At 46.7% G+C, this 15,590-nt stretch overlaps 19 non-coding genes and 1 pseudogene across 19 annotated transcripts; all 20 read right to left on the reverse strand.

Moving 5' to 3' along the window:
* Window positions 1-112: 112 nt before the first annotated feature.
* On the reverse strand, window positions 113-231 carry LOC118474468 (5S ribosomal RNA). The gene has a single exon (XR_004854156.1). It is a non-coding gene; the product is annotated as a 5S ribosomal RNA (ribosomal RNA).
* Window positions 232-432: 201 nt separating this feature from the next.
* On the reverse strand, window positions 433-551 carry LOC118474619 (5S ribosomal RNA). The gene has a single exon (XR_004854307.1). It is a non-coding gene; the product is annotated as a 5S ribosomal RNA (ribosomal RNA).
* A 9,402-nt stretch (window positions 552-9,953) lies between these two features.
* Window positions 9,954-10,085, reverse strand: LOC118474620 (uncharacterized; annotated as a pseudogene).
* Window positions 10,086-10,285: 200 nt separating this feature from the next.
* LOC118474469 (5S ribosomal RNA) lies at window positions 10,286-10,404 on the reverse strand. The gene has a single exon (XR_004854157.1). It is a non-coding gene; the product is annotated as a 5S ribosomal RNA (ribosomal RNA).
* Window positions 10,405-10,605: 201 nt separating this feature from the next.
* Window positions 10,606-10,724, reverse strand: LOC118474618 (5S ribosomal RNA). The gene has a single exon (XR_004854306.1). It is a non-coding gene; the product is annotated as a 5S ribosomal RNA (ribosomal RNA).
* Window positions 10,725-10,925: 201 nt separating this feature from the next.
* LOC118474471 (5S ribosomal RNA) lies at window positions 10,926-11,044 on the reverse strand. Its single transcript, XR_004854159.1, has one exon. It is a non-coding gene; the product is annotated as a 5S ribosomal RNA (ribosomal RNA).
* A 201-nt stretch (window positions 11,045-11,245) lies between these two features.
* Window positions 11,246-11,364, reverse strand: LOC118474472 (5S ribosomal RNA). Its single transcript, XR_004854160.1, has one exon. It is a non-coding gene; the product is annotated as a 5S ribosomal RNA (ribosomal RNA).
* Window positions 11,365-11,565: 201 nt separating this feature from the next.
* On the reverse strand, window positions 11,566-11,684 carry LOC118474473 (5S ribosomal RNA). The gene has a single exon (XR_004854161.1). It is a non-coding gene; the product is annotated as a 5S ribosomal RNA (ribosomal RNA).
* A 201-nt stretch (window positions 11,685-11,885) lies between these two features.
* Window positions 11,886-12,004, reverse strand: LOC118474474 (5S ribosomal RNA). The gene has a single exon (XR_004854162.1). It is a non-coding gene; the product is annotated as a 5S ribosomal RNA (ribosomal RNA).
* Window positions 12,005-12,205: 201 nt separating this feature from the next.
* Window positions 12,206-12,324, reverse strand: LOC118474475 (5S ribosomal RNA). Its single transcript, XR_004854163.1, has one exon. It is a non-coding gene; the product is annotated as a 5S ribosomal RNA (ribosomal RNA).
* A 200-nt stretch (window positions 12,325-12,524) lies between these two features.
* On the reverse strand, window positions 12,525-12,643 carry LOC118474476 (5S ribosomal RNA). The gene has a single exon (XR_004854164.1). It is a non-coding gene; the product is annotated as a 5S ribosomal RNA (ribosomal RNA).
* Window positions 12,644-12,844: 201 nt separating this feature from the next.
* Window positions 12,845-12,963, reverse strand: LOC118474477 (5S ribosomal RNA). The gene has a single exon (XR_004854165.1). It is a non-coding gene; the product is annotated as a 5S ribosomal RNA (ribosomal RNA).
* A 201-nt stretch (window positions 12,964-13,164) lies between these two features.
* On the reverse strand, window positions 13,165-13,283 carry LOC118474478 (5S ribosomal RNA). Its single transcript, XR_004854166.1, has one exon. It is a non-coding gene; the product is annotated as a 5S ribosomal RNA (ribosomal RNA).
* Window positions 13,284-13,484: 201 nt separating this feature from the next.
* On the reverse strand, window positions 13,485-13,603 carry LOC118474479 (5S ribosomal RNA). The gene has a single exon (XR_004854167.1). It is a non-coding gene; the product is annotated as a 5S ribosomal RNA (ribosomal RNA).
* Window positions 13,604-13,804: 201 nt separating this feature from the next.
* LOC118474480 (5S ribosomal RNA) lies at window positions 13,805-13,923 on the reverse strand. The gene has a single exon (XR_004854168.1). It is a non-coding gene; the product is annotated as a 5S ribosomal RNA (ribosomal RNA).
* A 201-nt stretch (window positions 13,924-14,124) lies between these two features.
* LOC118474482 (5S ribosomal RNA) lies at window positions 14,125-14,243 on the reverse strand. The gene has a single exon (XR_004854170.1). It is a non-coding gene; the product is annotated as a 5S ribosomal RNA (ribosomal RNA).
* A 201-nt stretch (window positions 14,244-14,444) lies between these two features.
* LOC118474483 (5S ribosomal RNA) lies at window positions 14,445-14,563 on the reverse strand. The gene has a single exon (XR_004854171.1). It is a non-coding gene; the product is annotated as a 5S ribosomal RNA (ribosomal RNA).
* A 201-nt stretch (window positions 14,564-14,764) lies between these two features.
* On the reverse strand, window positions 14,765-14,883 carry LOC118474484 (5S ribosomal RNA). Its single transcript, XR_004854172.1, has one exon. It is a non-coding gene; the product is annotated as a 5S ribosomal RNA (ribosomal RNA).
* Window positions 14,884-15,084: 201 nt separating this feature from the next.
* Window positions 15,085-15,203, reverse strand: LOC118474485 (5S ribosomal RNA). The gene has a single exon (XR_004854173.1). It is a non-coding gene; the product is annotated as a 5S ribosomal RNA (ribosomal RNA).
* A 201-nt stretch (window positions 15,204-15,404) lies between these two features.
* LOC118474486 (5S ribosomal RNA) lies at window positions 15,405-15,523 on the reverse strand. The gene has a single exon (XR_004854174.1). It is a non-coding gene; the product is annotated as a 5S ribosomal RNA (ribosomal RNA).
* Window positions 15,524-15,590: the final 67 nt, after the last annotated feature.

The raw sequence follows: 15,590 nt of genomic DNA on the forward strand, positions 1-15,590 counted from the left end.
CCCGAAAAACGCCCCTTAAAACAAATAAAAGGTAATTTAACACGAGAACGGTCACCCATTTTTACTATGGTTTGGTGTTCGAAAAACAAACAAAAATAAAACCAAAAAAAAAGGAATGCAACACGAGGACTTCCCAGGAGGTCACCCATCCTAGTACTACTCTCGCCCAAGCACGCTTAACTTCGGAGTTCTGATGGGATCCGGTGCTTTAGTGCTGGTATGATCGCATCCGTCATATCCTGCGTCCTCCTTCCTCTTATGCCCACACCTCCGTGCTCGGCTCGCCCACGGCACTGGACATCCTTCCTCCGCACAAAGTACCCGAAAAACGCCCCTTAAAACAAATAAAAGGTAATTTAACACGAGAACGGTCACCCATTTTTACTATGGTTTGGTGTTCGAAAAACAAACAAAAATAAAACCAAAAAAAAAGGAATGCAACACGAGGACTTCCCAGGAGGTCACCCATCCTAGTACTACTCTCGCCCAAGCACGCTTAACTTCGGAGTTCTGATGGGATCCGGTGCTTTAGTGCTGGTATGATCGCTGAAAGGGAATTAGGCTTACACCTAGTTCCTAAATAATTTTGGTGGTTGAATTGCCCAACACAAATATTGGACTGACTAGTTTGCTCTAGTGTATAAGTTATACAGGTGCAAAAGGTTCACATCTAGCCAATAAAAAGATCATGTGTTGGATTCAACAAAGGAGCAATGAGGCAACCGAGGGCACCTCTGGCTGGAGGCACCGGACTGTCCGGTGTGCACCGGACAGTGTCCGGTGCGCCCAGAGGACACCAACTCAAACTCTTCGCCCTCGGGAATTCTCGGAAGCCGGCGCGCTATAATTCACCGGACTGTCCGGTGTGCACCGGACATGTCCGGTGCTCCAAGGAAGCGCGGTCTCCGGAACTTGTCAGCCTCGGGTTCGCGCGGCAGCCGCTCTGCTAAAATTCACCGGACTGTCCGGTGTGCACCGGACTGTCCGGTGTGCACCGGACTGTCCGGTGCGCCAGCGGAGCAACGGCTCCCTGCGGCGCCAATGGCTCCCTGCGGTGCATTTAATGCGCGCGCAGCGCGCGCAGACGTCAGGCACGCCCATACCGGTGCACCGGACATCAAACAGTACATGTCCGGTGTGCACCGGACACCCAGGCGGGCCCACAAGTCAGAAGCTCCAACGGCTAGAATCCAACGGCAGTGATGACGTGGCAGGGGGCACCGGACTGTCCGGTGTGCACCGGACTGTCCGGTGCGCCATCGAACAGACAGGTTCCCAACGGCCACATTTGGTGGTTGGGGCTATAAATACCCCAACCACCCCACCATTCATGGCATCCAAGTTTTCCCACTTCTCAACCACTTACAAGAGCTAGGCATCAATTCTAGACACATTCAAAGAGATCAAATCCTCTCCAATTCCACACAAAACCCTAGTGACTAGTGAGAGTGATTTGCCGTGTTCATTTGAGCTCTTGCGCTTGGATTGCTTCTTTTCTTTCTCACTTGTTCTTGTGATCAAAACTCCATTGTAATCAAGGCAAGAGGCACCAATTGTGTGGTGGCCCTTGCGGGGAAGTTTTGTTCCCGGCTTTGATTTGAGAAGAGAAGCTCACTCGGTCCGAGGGACCGTTTGAGAGAGGGAAGGGTTGAAAGAGACCCGGCCTTTGTGGCCTCCTCAACGGGGAGTAGGTTTGAGAGAACCGAACCTCGGTGAAACAAATCCGTGTGTCACACTTCATTATTTGCTCGCGATTTGTTTTGCGCCCTCTCTCGCGGACTCGTTTATATTTCTAACGCTAACCCGTCTTGTAGTTGTGTTTATATTTGTAAAATTCAGTTTCGCCCTATTCACCCCCCCTCTAGGCAACTATCAATTGGTATCAGAGCCGGTGCTTCATTAGAGCCTAACCGCTCGAAGTGATGTCGGGAGATCACGCCAAGAAGGAGATGGAGACCGGCGAAAAGCCCACTACAAGCCACGGGAGCACTTCATCGGAAGAGTCCCGCACCAAAAGGAGGGAGAAGAAGAAGAGCTCCTCCAACAAAGGGAAGGAGAAGAAATCTTCTTCTCACCACAAAGAGAAGAAGGAAAAATCTTCTTCCCACAAGCCGCATCGGAAAGGCGACAAGCACAAGAGGATGAGGAAAGTGGTCTACTACGAGACCGACACTTCATCAACATCGACCTCCGACTCCGATGCACCCTCCGTCACTTCTAAGCGCCAAGAGCGCAAGAAGTATAGTAAGATCCCCCTACGCTACCCTCGCATTTCCAAACATACACCTTTACTTTCCGTCCCATTAGGCAAACCACCAACTTTTGATGGTGAAGATTACGCTAGGTGGAGCGATTTAATGCGTTTTCATCTAACCTCGCTCCACAAAAGCATATGGGATGTTGTTGAGTTTGGCGCGCAGGTACCATCCGTAGGGGATGAGGACTATGATGAGGATGAGGTAGCCCAAATCGAGCACTTCAACTCTCAAGCAACAACAATACTCCTCGCCTCTCTAAGTAGAGAGGAGTATAACAAAGTACAAGGGTTGAAGAGCGCCAAGGAGATTTGGGATGTACTCAAAACCGCGCACGAGGGAGACGAGCTCACCAAGATCACCAAGCGGGAAACGATCGAGGGGGAGCTCGGTCGGTTCCGACTCCACAAAGGAGAGGAGCCACAACACATGTACAACCGGCTCAAGACTTTGGTGAACCAAGTGCGCAACCTCGGGAGCAAGAAGTGGGACGATCACGAAGTGGTAAATGTTATTTTAAGATCTCTCATTTTTCTTAATCCTACTCAAGTTCAATTGATTCGTGGTAATCCTAGATATACTAAAATGACCCCCGAGGAAGTTATCGGGCATTTTGTAAGTTTTGAGTGCATGATAGAAGGCTCGAGGAAAATCAACGAGCTTGGCGACTCATCCGAAGCCCAACCCGTTGCATTCAAAGCAACGGAGGAGAAGAAGGAGGAGTCTACACCAAGTCGTCAACCAATAGACGCCTCCAAGCTTGACAATGAAGAGATGGCGCTCGTCATTAAAAGCTTCCGCCAAATCCTCAAACAAAGGAGGGGGAAAGACTACAAGTCCCGCTCCAAGAAGGTTTGCTACAAGTGTGGTAAGCCCGGTCATTTTATTGCTAAATGTCCTATATCAAGTGACAGTGACCGAGGCGACGACAAGAAGGGGAGAAGAAAGGAGAAAAAGAGGTACTACAAGAAGAAGGGCGGCGATGCCCATGTTTGTCGCGAGTGGGACTCCGACGAGAGCTCAAGCGACTCCTCCGACGACGAGGACGCCGCCAACATCGCCGTCACCAAGGGACTCCTCTTCCCCAACGTCGGCCACAAGTGCCTCATGGCAAAGGACGGCAAAAAGAAGGTTAAATCTAAATCCTCCACTAAATATGAATCCTCTAGTGATGACAATGCTACTGATGAGGAAGATAATTTGCGTTCCCTTTTTGCCAACCTTAACATAGCTCAAAAGGAAAAATTAAATGAATTGGTTAGTGCTATTCATGAAAAGGATGACCTTTTGGATTCCCAAGAGGATTGTCTAATTAAAGAAAACAAAAAACATGTTAAGGTTAAAAAGGCTTATGCTCTAGAAGTAGAAAAATGTGAAAAATTATCTAGTGAGCTTAGCACTTGCCGTGAAATGATTGACAACCTTAGACATGAAAATGCTAGTTTAAATGCTAAGGTTGATTCTCATGTTTGTAATGTTTCAATTTCCACTCCTAGAGATAATAATGATGATTTGCTTGCTAGGATTGAAGAATTGAACATTTCTCTTGCTAGCCTTAGATTAGAGAATGAAAATTTGATTACTAAGGCCCAAGATTTTGATGTTTGCAAAGATACAATTGCCGATCTTAGAGATAAGAATGATATACTTCGTGCTAAGATTGTTGAACTTAATTCTTGCAAAACATCTACATCTACCATTGAACATGTCACTATTTGTACTAGGTGTAGAAATGTTGATATTGATGCTATTCATGATCACATGATTTTAATTAAGCAACAAAATGATCATATAGCTAAACTAGATGCTAAAATTGCCGAGCACAACTTAGAAAATGAGAAATTTAAATTTGCTCGTAGCATGCTTTATAATGGGAGACGCCCTGGCATCAAGGATGGCATTGGCTTCCAAAGGGGAGACAATGTCAAACTTAATGCCCCTCCTAAGAACTTGTCTAACTTTGTTAAGGGCAAAGCTCCCATGCCTCAGGATAACGAGGGTTACATTTTATACCCTGCCGGCTATCCTGAGAGCAAAATTAGGAAGATTCATTCTAGGAAGTCTCACTCTGGCCCTAATCATGCTTTTATGTATAAGGGTGAGACATCTAGTTCTAGGCAACCAACCCATGCTAAGTTGCCTAAGAAGAAAATTCCTAATGCATCAAATGATCATGCCATTTCATTTAAAACTTTTGATGCATCTTATGTGCTTACTAGCAAATCCGGCAAGGTAGTTGCCAAATTTGTTGGGGGCAAACACAAGGGCTCCAAGACTTGTGTTTGGGTACCCAAAGTTCTTGTTTCTAATGCCAAAGGACCCAAAACCGTTTGGGTACCTAAAGTCAAGAACTAAAATTGTTTTGTAGGTTTATGCATCCGGGGGCTCAAGTTGGATACTCGACAGCGGGTGCACAAACCACATGACCGGGGAGAAAAGGATGTTCTCCTCATATGAGAAAAACCAAGATTCCCAACGAGCTATCACATTCGGGGATGGAAATCAAGGTTTGGTCAAAGGTTTGGGTAAAATTGCTATATCACCTGACCATACTATTTCCAATGTTTTTCTTGTTGATTCTTTAGATTACAACTTGCTTTCTGTTTCTCAATTATGTCAAATGGGCTACAACTGTCTTTTTAATGATGTAGGTGTCACTGTCTTTAGAAGAAATGATGATTCAATAGCATTTAAGGGTGTGTTAGAGGGTCAGCTATACTTGGTAGATTTTGATAGAGCTGAACTCGACACATGCTTAATTGCTAAGACTAACTTGGGTTGGCTCTGGCACCGCCGACTAGCCCATGTTGGGATGAAGAATCTTCATAAGCTTCTAAAGGGAGAGCACATTTTAGGATTAACAAATGTTCATTTTGAGAAAGACAGGATTTGTAGCGCATGCCAGGCAGGGAAGCAAGTTGGAGTCCATCATCCACACAAGAACATCATGACGACCGACAGGCCGCTTGAGCTACTCCACATGGATCTATTCGGCCCGATTGCTTACATAAGCATCGGCGGGAGTAAGTATTGTCTTGTTATTGTGGATGATTATTCTCGCTTCACTTGGGTATTCTTTTTACAAGAAAAATCTCAAACCCAAGAAACCTTAAAGGGATTCTTGAGACGAGCTCAAAATGAGTTCGGCTTAAGGATCAAGAAAATAAGAAGCGACAACGGGACGGAGTTCAAGAATTCTCAAATTGAAGGCTTCCTTGAGGAGGAGGGCATCAAGCATGAGTTCTCCTCTCCCTACACGCCACAACAAAATGGTGTAGTGGAGAGAAAGAATCGAACTCTATTGGACATGGCAAGAACCATGCTTGATGAGTACAAGACACCGGACCGGTTTTGGGCCGAAGCGGTCAACACCGCCTGCTACGCCATCAACCGGTTATATCTTCACCGAATCCTCAAGAAGACATCCTATGAACTCCTAACTGGTAAAAAGCCCAACATTTCATACTTTAGAGTTTTTGGTAGCAAATGCTTTATTCTTGTTAAAAGAGGTAGAAAATCCAAATTTGCACCTAAAACTGTAGAAGGCTTTTTACTAGGATATGACTCAAACACAAGGGCATATAGAGTCTTTAACAAGTCCACTGGACTAGTTGAAGTCTCATGTGACGTTGTGTTTGATGAAACTAACGGCTCTCAAGTAGAGCAAGTTGATCTTGATGAGATAGGTGAAGAACAGGCTCCATGCATAGCGCTAAGGAACATGTCCATTGGGGATGTGTGTCCTAAGGAATCCGAAGAGCCTCCACAGGCACAAGATCAACCGTCCTCCTCCATGCAAGCATCTCCACCAACTCAAAATGAGGATGAGGCTCAAGTTGATGAAGGGCAAAATCAAGAAGATGAGCCACCTCAAGATAATGGCAATGATCAAGGGGGAGATGAAAATAATCAAGAAAAGGAGGATGAGGAAGAACCAAGGCCGCCTCACCCAAGAGTCCACCAAGCAATCCAACGAGATCACCCCGTCGACACTATCCTCGGAGACATTCATAAGGGGGTAACTACTAGATCTCGGGTTGCTCATTTTTGTGAACATTACTCTTTTGTTTCCTCTATTGAGCCACACAGGGTAGAGGAAGCTCTCCAAGATTCGGATTGGGTGGTGGCGATGCAAGAAGAGCTCAACAATTTCACAAGGAACGAGGTATGGCATTTAGTTCCACGTCCTAACCAAAATGTTGTAGGAACCAAATGGGTCTTCCGCAACAAGCAAGACGAGCATGGTGTGGTGACAAGGAACAAAGCTCGACTCGTGGCCAAAGGGTATTCACAAGTCGAAGGTTTGGATTTCGGTGAAACCTATGCACCCGTAGCTAGGCTTGAGTCAATTCGCATATTATTGGCCTATGCTACTTACCATGGCTTTAAGCTCTATCAAATGGACGTGAAAAGTGCCTTCCTCAACGGACCGATCAAGGAAGAGGTCTATGTTGAGCAACCTCCCGGCTTTGAAGACAGTGAGTATCCCAACCATGTTTATAGGCTCTCTAAGGCACTTTATGGGCTCAAGCAAGCCCCAAGAGCATGGTATGAATGCCTTAGAGATTTCCTTATTGCTAATGGCTTCAAAGTCGGCAAGGCCGATCCTACACTCTTTACTAAAACTCTTGAAAATGACTTGTTTGTATGCCAAATTTATGTTGATGATATTATATTTGGGTCTACTAACGAGTCTACATGTGAAGAGTTTAGTAGGATCATGACACAGAAATTCGAGATGTCGATGATGGGGGAGTTGAAGTATTTTCTAGGATTCCAAGTCAAGCAACTCCAAGAGGGCACCTTCATTAGCCAAACGAAGTACACTCAAGACATTCTAACCAAGTTTGGAATGAAGGATGCCAAGCCCATCAAGACACCCATGGGAACAAATGGGCATCTCGACCTCGACACGGGAGGTAAGTCCGTGGATCAAAAGGTATACCGGTCGATGATTGGTTCATTGCTTTATTTATGTGCATCTCGACCGGACATTATGCTTTCCGTATGCATGTGTGCAAGATTCCAATCCGACCCTAAGGAATCCCACCTTACGGCCGTAAAACGAATCTTGAGATATTTGGCTTACACACCTAAGTTTGGGCTTTGGTACCCTCGGGGATCCACGTTTGATTTGATTGGTTATTCGGATGCCGATTGGGCGGGGTGCAAAATTAATAGGAAGAGCACATCGGGGACTTGCCAGTTCTTGGGAAGATCCTTGGTGTCATGGGCTTCAAAGAAGCAAAATTCGGTCGCTCTTTCCACCGCCGAAGCCGAGTACATTGCCGCAGGACATTGTTGCGCGCAATTGCTCTGGATGAGGCAAACCCTGCGGGACTATGGTTACAAATTAACCAAAGTCCCTTTGCTATGTGATAATGAGAGTGCAATCAAAATGGCCGACAATCCCGTCGAGCATAGCCGCACTAAGCACATAGCCATTCGGTATCATTTTCTTAGGGATCACCAACAAAAGGGGGATATCGAGATTTCTTACATCAATACTAAAAATCAATTAGCCGATATCTTTACCAAGCCACTTGATGAACAATCTTTTACCAGACTTAGGCATGAGCTCAATATTCTTGATTCTAGAAACTTCTTTTGCTAGCTTGCACACATAGCTCATTTGAATACCTTTGATCATATCTCTTTTATATGCTATGACTAATGTGTTTTCAAGTCTATTTCAAACCAAGTCATAGGTATATTGAAAGGGAATTGGAGTCTTCGGCGAAGACAAAGGCTTCCACTACGTAACTCATCCTTCGCTATCACTCCAACCATCTCTCTATTCTTTGGGGGAAATGAGCATCAAAGAAAAGGACTTCGTCTTTGGTATAATCTCAACTCATTTACTTATGACCAAAGGGGAAGATAGCACTTCGAGGGCTCTAATGTTTCCGTTTTTGGCGATTCATGCCAAAAAGGGGGAGAAAGGAGCCCAAAGCAAAAGGACCGCACCACCACCAAAGTCAAAAACTTAGTGTTTTCCAAAAGTATTTATCAATTGATATCCTATTATGTTCAAAAGGGGGATTTCAAAAATCTTACATCAAAACCCTCTTGAACACTAAGAGGAGGATTCAATTTAGGGGGAGTTTTGTTAAGTCAAAGGAAAAGCATTTGAAACAGGGGGAGAAAATTTCAAATCTCGAAAATGCTTTGCAAATCCTATTCATTTACCTTTGACTATTTGCAAAAGAACTTTGAAAAAGATTTACAAAAGAGTTTGCAAAAACAAAACATGTGGTGCAAACGTGGTCCAAAATGTTATATAAGAAAGAAACATTCCATGCATATCTTGTAAGTAGTTTTATTGGCTCAATTCCAAGCAACCTTTACACTTACATTATGCAAACTAGTTCAATTATGCACTTCTATACTTGCTTTGGTTTGTGTTGGCATCAATCACCAAAAAGGGGGAGATTGAAAGGGAATTAGGCTTTCACCTAGTTCCCAAATACTTTTGGTGGTTGAATTGCCCAACGCAAATCTTTGGACTAACTAGTTTGCCTAAGTGTATAGATTATACAGGTGTTAAAGGTTCACATTCAGTCAATAAAAAGACCAAGTGTTGGATTCAACAAAGGAGCAATGAGGCAACCGAGGGCACCTCTGGCTGGAGGCACCGGACTGTCCGGTGTGCACCGGACAGTGTCCGGTGCGCCCAGAGGACACCAACTCAAACTCTTCGCCCTCGGGAATTCTCGGAAGCCGGCGCGCTATAATTCACCGGACTGTCCGGTGTGCACCGGACATGTCCGGTGCTCCAAGGAAGCGCGGTCTCCGGAACTTGTCAGCCTCGGGTTCGCGCGGCAGCCGCTCCGCTAAAATTCACCGGACTGTCCGGTGTGCACCGGACTGTCCGGTGCGCCAGCGGAGCAACGGCTCCCTGCGGCGCCAACGGCTCCCTGCGGTGCATTTAATGCGCGCGCAGCGCGCGCAGACGTCAGGCACGCCCATACCGGTGCACCGGACATCAAACAGTACATGTCCGGTGTGCACCGGACACCCAGGCGGGCCCACAAGTCAGAAGCTCCAACGGCTAGAATCCAACGGCAGTGATGACGTGGCAGGGGGCACCGGACTGTCCGGTGTGCACCGGACTGTCCGGTGCGCCATCGAACAGACAGGTTCCCAACGGCCACATTTGGTGGTTGGGGCTATAAATACCCCAACCACCCCACCATTCATGGCATCCAAGTTTTCCCACTTCTCAACCACTTACAAGAGCTAGGCATCAATTCTAGACACATTCAAAGAGATCAAATCCTCTCCAATTCCACACAAAACCCTAGTGACTAGTGAGAGTGATTTGCCGTGTTCATTTGAGCTCTTGCGCTTGGATTGCTTCTTTTCTTTCTCACTTGTTCTTGTGATCAAAACTCCATTGTAATCAAGGCAAGAGGCACCAATTGTGTGGTGGCCCTTGCGGGGAAGTTTTGTTCCCGGCTTTGATTTGAGAAGAGAAGCTCACTCGGTCCGAGGGACCGTTTGAGAGAGGGAAGGGTTGAAAGAGACCCGGCCTTTGTGGCCTCCTCAACGGGGAGTAGGTTTGAGAGAACCGAACCTCGGTGAAACAAATCCGTGTGTCACACTTCATTATTTGCTCGCGATTTGTTTTGCGCCCTCTCTCGCGGACTCGTTTATATTTCTAACGCTAACCCGTCTTGTAGTTGTGTTTATATTTGTAAAATTCAGTTTCGCCCTATTCACCCCCCCTCTAGGCGACTATCACCCATCCTAGTACTACTCTCGCCCAAGCACGCTTAACTTCGGAGTTCTGATGGGATCCGGTGCTTTAGTGCTGGTATGATCGCATCCGTCATATCCTGCGTCCTCCTTCCTCTTATGCCCACACCTCCGTGCTCGGCTCGCCCACGGCACTGGACATCCTTCCTCCGCACAAAGTACCCGAAAAACGCCCCTTAAAACAAATAAAAGGTAATTTAACACGAGAACGGTCACCCATTTTTACTATGGTTTGGTGTTCGAAAAACAAACAAAAATAAAACAAAAAAAAAGGAATGCAACACGAGGACTTCCCAGGAGGTCACCCATCCTAGTACTACTCTCGCCCAAGCACGCTTAACTTCGGAGTTCTGATGGGATCCGGTGCTTTAGTGCTGGTATGATCGCATCCGTCATATCCTGCGTCCTCCTTCCTCTTATGCCCACACCTCCGTGCTCGGCTTGCCCACGGCACTGGACATCCTTCCTCCGCACAAAGTACCCGAAAAACGCCCCTTAAAACAAATAAAAGGTAATTTAACACGAGAACGGTCACCCATTTTTACTATGGTTTGGTGTTCGAAAAACAAACAAAAATAAAACCAAAAAAAAAGGAATGCAACACGAGGACTTCCCAGGAGGTCACCTATCCTAGTACTACTCTCGCCCAAGCACGCTTAACTTCGGAGTTCTGATGGGATCCGGTGCTTTAGTGCTGGTATGATCGCATCCGTCATATCCTGCGTCCTCCTTCCTCTTATGCCCACACCTCCGTGCTCGGCTCGCCCACGGCACTGGACATCCTTCCTCCGCACAAAGTACCCGAAAAACGCCCCTTAAAACAAATAAAAGGTAATTTAACACGAGAACGGTCACCCATTTTTACTATGGTTTGGTGTTCGAAAAACAAACAAAAATAAAACCAAAAAAAAAGGAATGCAACACGAGGACTTCCCAGGAGGTCACCCATCCTAGTACTACTCTCGCCCAAGCACGCTTAACTTCGGAGTTCTGATGGGATCCGGTGCTTTAGTGCTGGTATGATCGCATCCGTCATATCCTGCGTCCTCCTTCCTCTTATGCCCACACCTCCGTGCTCGGCTCGCCCACGGCACTGGACATCCTTCCTCCGCACAAAGTACCCGAAAAACGCCCCTTAAAACAAATAAAAGGTAATTTAACACGAGAACGGTCACCCATTTTTACTATGGTTTGGTGTTCGAAAAACAAACAAAAATAAAACCAAAAAAAAAGGAATGCAACACGAGGACTTCCCAGGAGGTCACCCATCCTAGTACTACTCTCGCCCAAGCACGCTTAACTTCGGAGTTCTGATGGGATCCGGTGCTTTAGTGCTGGTATGATCGCATCCGTCATATCCTGCGTCCTCCTTCCTCTTATGCCCACACCTCCGTGCTCGGCTCGCCCACGGCACTGGACATCCTTCCTCCGCACAAAGTACCCGAAAAACGCCCCTTAAAACAAATAAAAGGTAATTTAACACGAGAACGGTCACCCATTTTTACTATGGTTTGGTGTTCGAAAAACAAACAAAAATAAAACCAAAAAAAAAGGAATGCAACACGAGGACTTCCCAGGAGGTCACCCATCCTAGTACTACTCTCGCCCAAGCACGCTTAACTTCGGAGTTCTGATGGGATCCGGTGCTTTAGTGCTGGTATGATCGCATCCGTCATATCCTGCGTCCTCCTTCCTCTTATGCCCACACCTCCGTGCTCGGCTCGCCCACGGCACTGGACATCCTTCCTCCGCACAAAGTACCCGAAAAACGCCCCTTAAAACAAATAAAAGGTAATTTAACACGAGAACGGTCACCCATTTTTACTATGGTTTGGTGTTCGAAAAACAAACAAAAATAAAACCAAAAAAAAAGGAATGCAACACGAGGACTTCCCAGGAGGTCACCCATCCTAGTACTACTCTCGCCCAAGCACGCTTAACTTCGGAGTTCTGATGGGATCCGGTGCTTTAGTGCTGGTATGATCGCATCCGTCATATCCTGCGTCCTCCTTCCTCTTATGCCCACACCTCCGTGCTCGGCTCGCCCACGGCACTGGACATCCTTCCTCCGCACAAAGTACCCGAAAAACGCCCCTTAAAACAAATAAAAGGTAATTTAACACGAGAACGGTCACCCATTTTTACTATGGTTTGGTGTTCGAAAAACAAACAAAAATAAAACCAAAAAAAAAGGAATGCAACACGAGGACTTCCCAGGAGGTCACCCATCCTAGTACTACTCTCGCCCAAGCACGCTTAACTTCGGAGTTCTGATGGGATCCGGTGCTTTAGTGCTGGTATGATCGCATCCGTCATATCCTGCGTCCTCCTTCCTCTTATGCCCACACCTCCGTGCTCGGCTCGCCCACGGCACTGGACATCCTTCCTCCGCACAAAGTACCCGAAAAACGCCCCTTAAAACAAATAAAAGGTAATTTAACACGAGAACGGTCACCCATTTTTACTATGGTTTGGTGTTCGAAAAACAAACAAAAATAAAACCAAAAAAAAGGAATGCAACACGAGGACTTCCCAGGAGGTCACCCATCCTAGTACTACTCTCGCCCAAGCACGCTTAACTTCGGAGTTCTGATGGGATCCGGTGCTTTAGTGCTGGTATGATCGCATCCGTCATATCCTGCGTCCTCCTTCCTCTTATGCCCACACCTCCGTGCTCGGCTCGCCCACGGCACTGGACATCCTTCCTCCGCACAAAGTACCCGAAAAACGCCCCTTAAAACAAATAAAAGGTAATTTAACACGAGAACGGTCACCCATTTTTACTATGGTTTGGTGTTCGAAAAACAAACAAAAATAAAACCAAAAAAAAAGGAATGCAACACGAGGACTTCCCAGGAGGTCACCCATCCTAGTACTACTCTCGCCCAAGCACGCTTAACTTCGGAGTTCTGATGGGATCCGGTGCTTTAGTGCTGGTATGATCGCATCCGTCATATCCTGCGTCCTCCTTCCTCTTATGCCCACACCTCCGTGCTCGGCTCGCCCACGGCACTGGACATCCTTCCTCCGCACAAAGTACCCGAAAAACGCCCCTTAAAACAAATAAAAGGTAATTTAACACGAGAACGGTCACCCATTTTTACTATGGTTTGGTGTTCGAAAAACAAACAAAAATAAAACCAAAAAAAAAGGAATGCAACACGAGGACTTCCCAGGAGGTCACCCATCCTAGTACTACTCTCGCCCAAGCACGCTTAACTTCGGAGTTCTGATGGGATCCGGTGCTTTAGTGCTGGTATGATCGCATCCGTCATATCCTGCGTCCTCCTTCCTCTTATGCCCACACCTCCGTGCTCGGCTCGCCCACGGCACTGGACATCCTTCCTCCGCACAAAGTACCCGAAAAACGCCCCTTAAAACAAATAAAAGGTAATTTAACACGAGAACGGTCACCCATTTTTACTATGGTTTGGTGTTCGAAAAACAAACAAAAATAAAACCAAAAAAAAAGGAATGCAACACGAGGACTTCCCAGGAGGTCACCCATCCTAGTACTACTCTCGCCCAAGCACGCTTAACTTCGGAGTTCTGATGGGATCCGGTGCTTTAGTGCTGGTATGATCGCATCCGTCATATCCTGCGTCCTCCTTCCTCTTATGCCCACACCTCCGTGCTCGGCTCGCCCACGGCACTGGACATCCTTCCTCCGCACAAAGTACCCGAAAAACGCCCCTTAAAACAAATAAAAGGTAATTTAACACGAGAACGGTCACCCATTTTTACTATGGTTTGGTGTTCGAAAAACAAACAAAAATAAAACCAAAAAAAAAGGAATGCAACACGAGGACTTCCCAGGAGGTCACCCATCCTAGTACTACTCTCGCCCAAGCACGCTTAACTTCGGAGTTCTGATGGGATCCGGTGCTTTAGTGCTGGTATGATCGCATCCGTCATATCCTGCGTCCTCCTTCCTCTTATGCCCACACCTCCGTGCTCGGCTCGCCCACGGCACTGGACATCCTTCCTCCGCACAAAGTACCCGAAAAACGCCCCTTAAAACAAATAAAAGGTAATTTAACACGAGAACGGTCACCCATTTTTACTATGGTTTGGTGTTCGAAAAACAAACAAAAATAAAACCAAAAAAAAAGGAATGCAACACGAGGACTTCCCAGGAGGTCACCCATCCTAGTACTACTCTCGCCCAAGCACGCTTAACTTCGGAGTTCTGATGGGATCCGGTGCTTTAGTGCTGGTATGATCGCATCCGTCATATCCTGCGTCCTCCTTCCTCTTATGCCCACACCTCCGTGCTCGGCTCGCCCACGGCACTGGACATCCTTCCTCCGCACAAAGTACCCGAAAAACGCCCCTTAAAACAAATAAAAGGTAATTTAACACGAGAACGGTCACCCATTTTTACTATGGTTTGGTGTTCGAAAAACAAACAAAAATAAAACCAAAAAAAAAGGAATGCAACACGAGGACTTCCCAGGAGGTCACCCATCCTAGTACTACTCTCGCCCAAGCACGCTTAACTTCGGAGTTCTGATGGGATCCGGTGCTTTAGTGCTGGTATGATCGCATCCGTCATATCCTGCGTCCTCCTTCCTCTTATGCCCACACCTCCGTGCTCGGCTCGCCCACGGCACTGGACATCCTTCCTCCGCACAAAGTACCCGAAAAACGCCCCTTAAAACAAATAAAAGGTAATTTAACACGAGAACGGTCACCCATTTTTACTATGGTTTGGTGTTCGAAAAACAAACAAAAATAAAACCAAAAAAAAAGGAATGCAACACGAGGACTTCCCAGGAGGTCACCCATCCTAGTACTACTCTCGCCCAAGCACGCTTAACTTCGGAGTTCTGATGGGATCCGGTGCTTTAGTGCTGGTATGATCGCATCCGTCATATCCTGCGTCCTCCTTCCTCTTATGCCCACACCTCCGTGCTCGGCTCGCCCACGGCACTGGACATCCTTCCTCCGCACAAAGTACCCGAAAAACGCCCCTTAAAACAAATAAAAGGTAATTTAACACGAGAACGGTCACCCATTTTTACTATGGTTTGGTGTTCGAAAAACAAACAAAAATAAAACCAAAAAAAAAGGAATGCAACACGAGGACTTCCCAGGAGGTCACCCATCCTAGTACTACTCTCGCCCAAGCACGCTTAACTTCGGAGTTCTGATGGGATCCGGTGCTTTAGTGCTGGTATGATCGCATCCGTCATATCCTGCGTCCTCCTTCCTCTTATGCCCACACCTCCGTGCTCGGCTCGCCCACGGCACTGGACATCCTTCCTCCGCACAAAGTACCCGAAAAACGCCCCTTAAAACAAATAAAAGGTAATTTAACACGAGAACGGTCACCCATTTTTACTATGGTTTGGTGTTCGAAAAACAAACAAAAATAAAACCAAAAAAAAAGGAATGCAACACGAGGACTTCCCAGGAGGTCACCCATCCTAGTACTACTCTCGCCCAAGCACGCTTAACTTCGGAGTTCTGATGGGATCCGGTGCTTTAGTGCTGGTATGATCGCATCCGTCATATCCTGCGTCCTCCTTCCTCTTATGCCCACACCTCCGTGCTCGGCTCGCCCACGGCACTGGA

Source organism: Zea mays, unplaced genomic scaffold (genome assembly GCF_902167145.1).
Source record: "Zea mays cultivar B73 unplaced genomic scaffold, Zm-B73-REFERENCE-NAM-5.0 scaffold_290, whole genome shotgun sequence".
NCBI lineage: Eukaryota > Viridiplantae > Streptophyta > Magnoliopsida > Poales > Poaceae > Zea > Zea mays.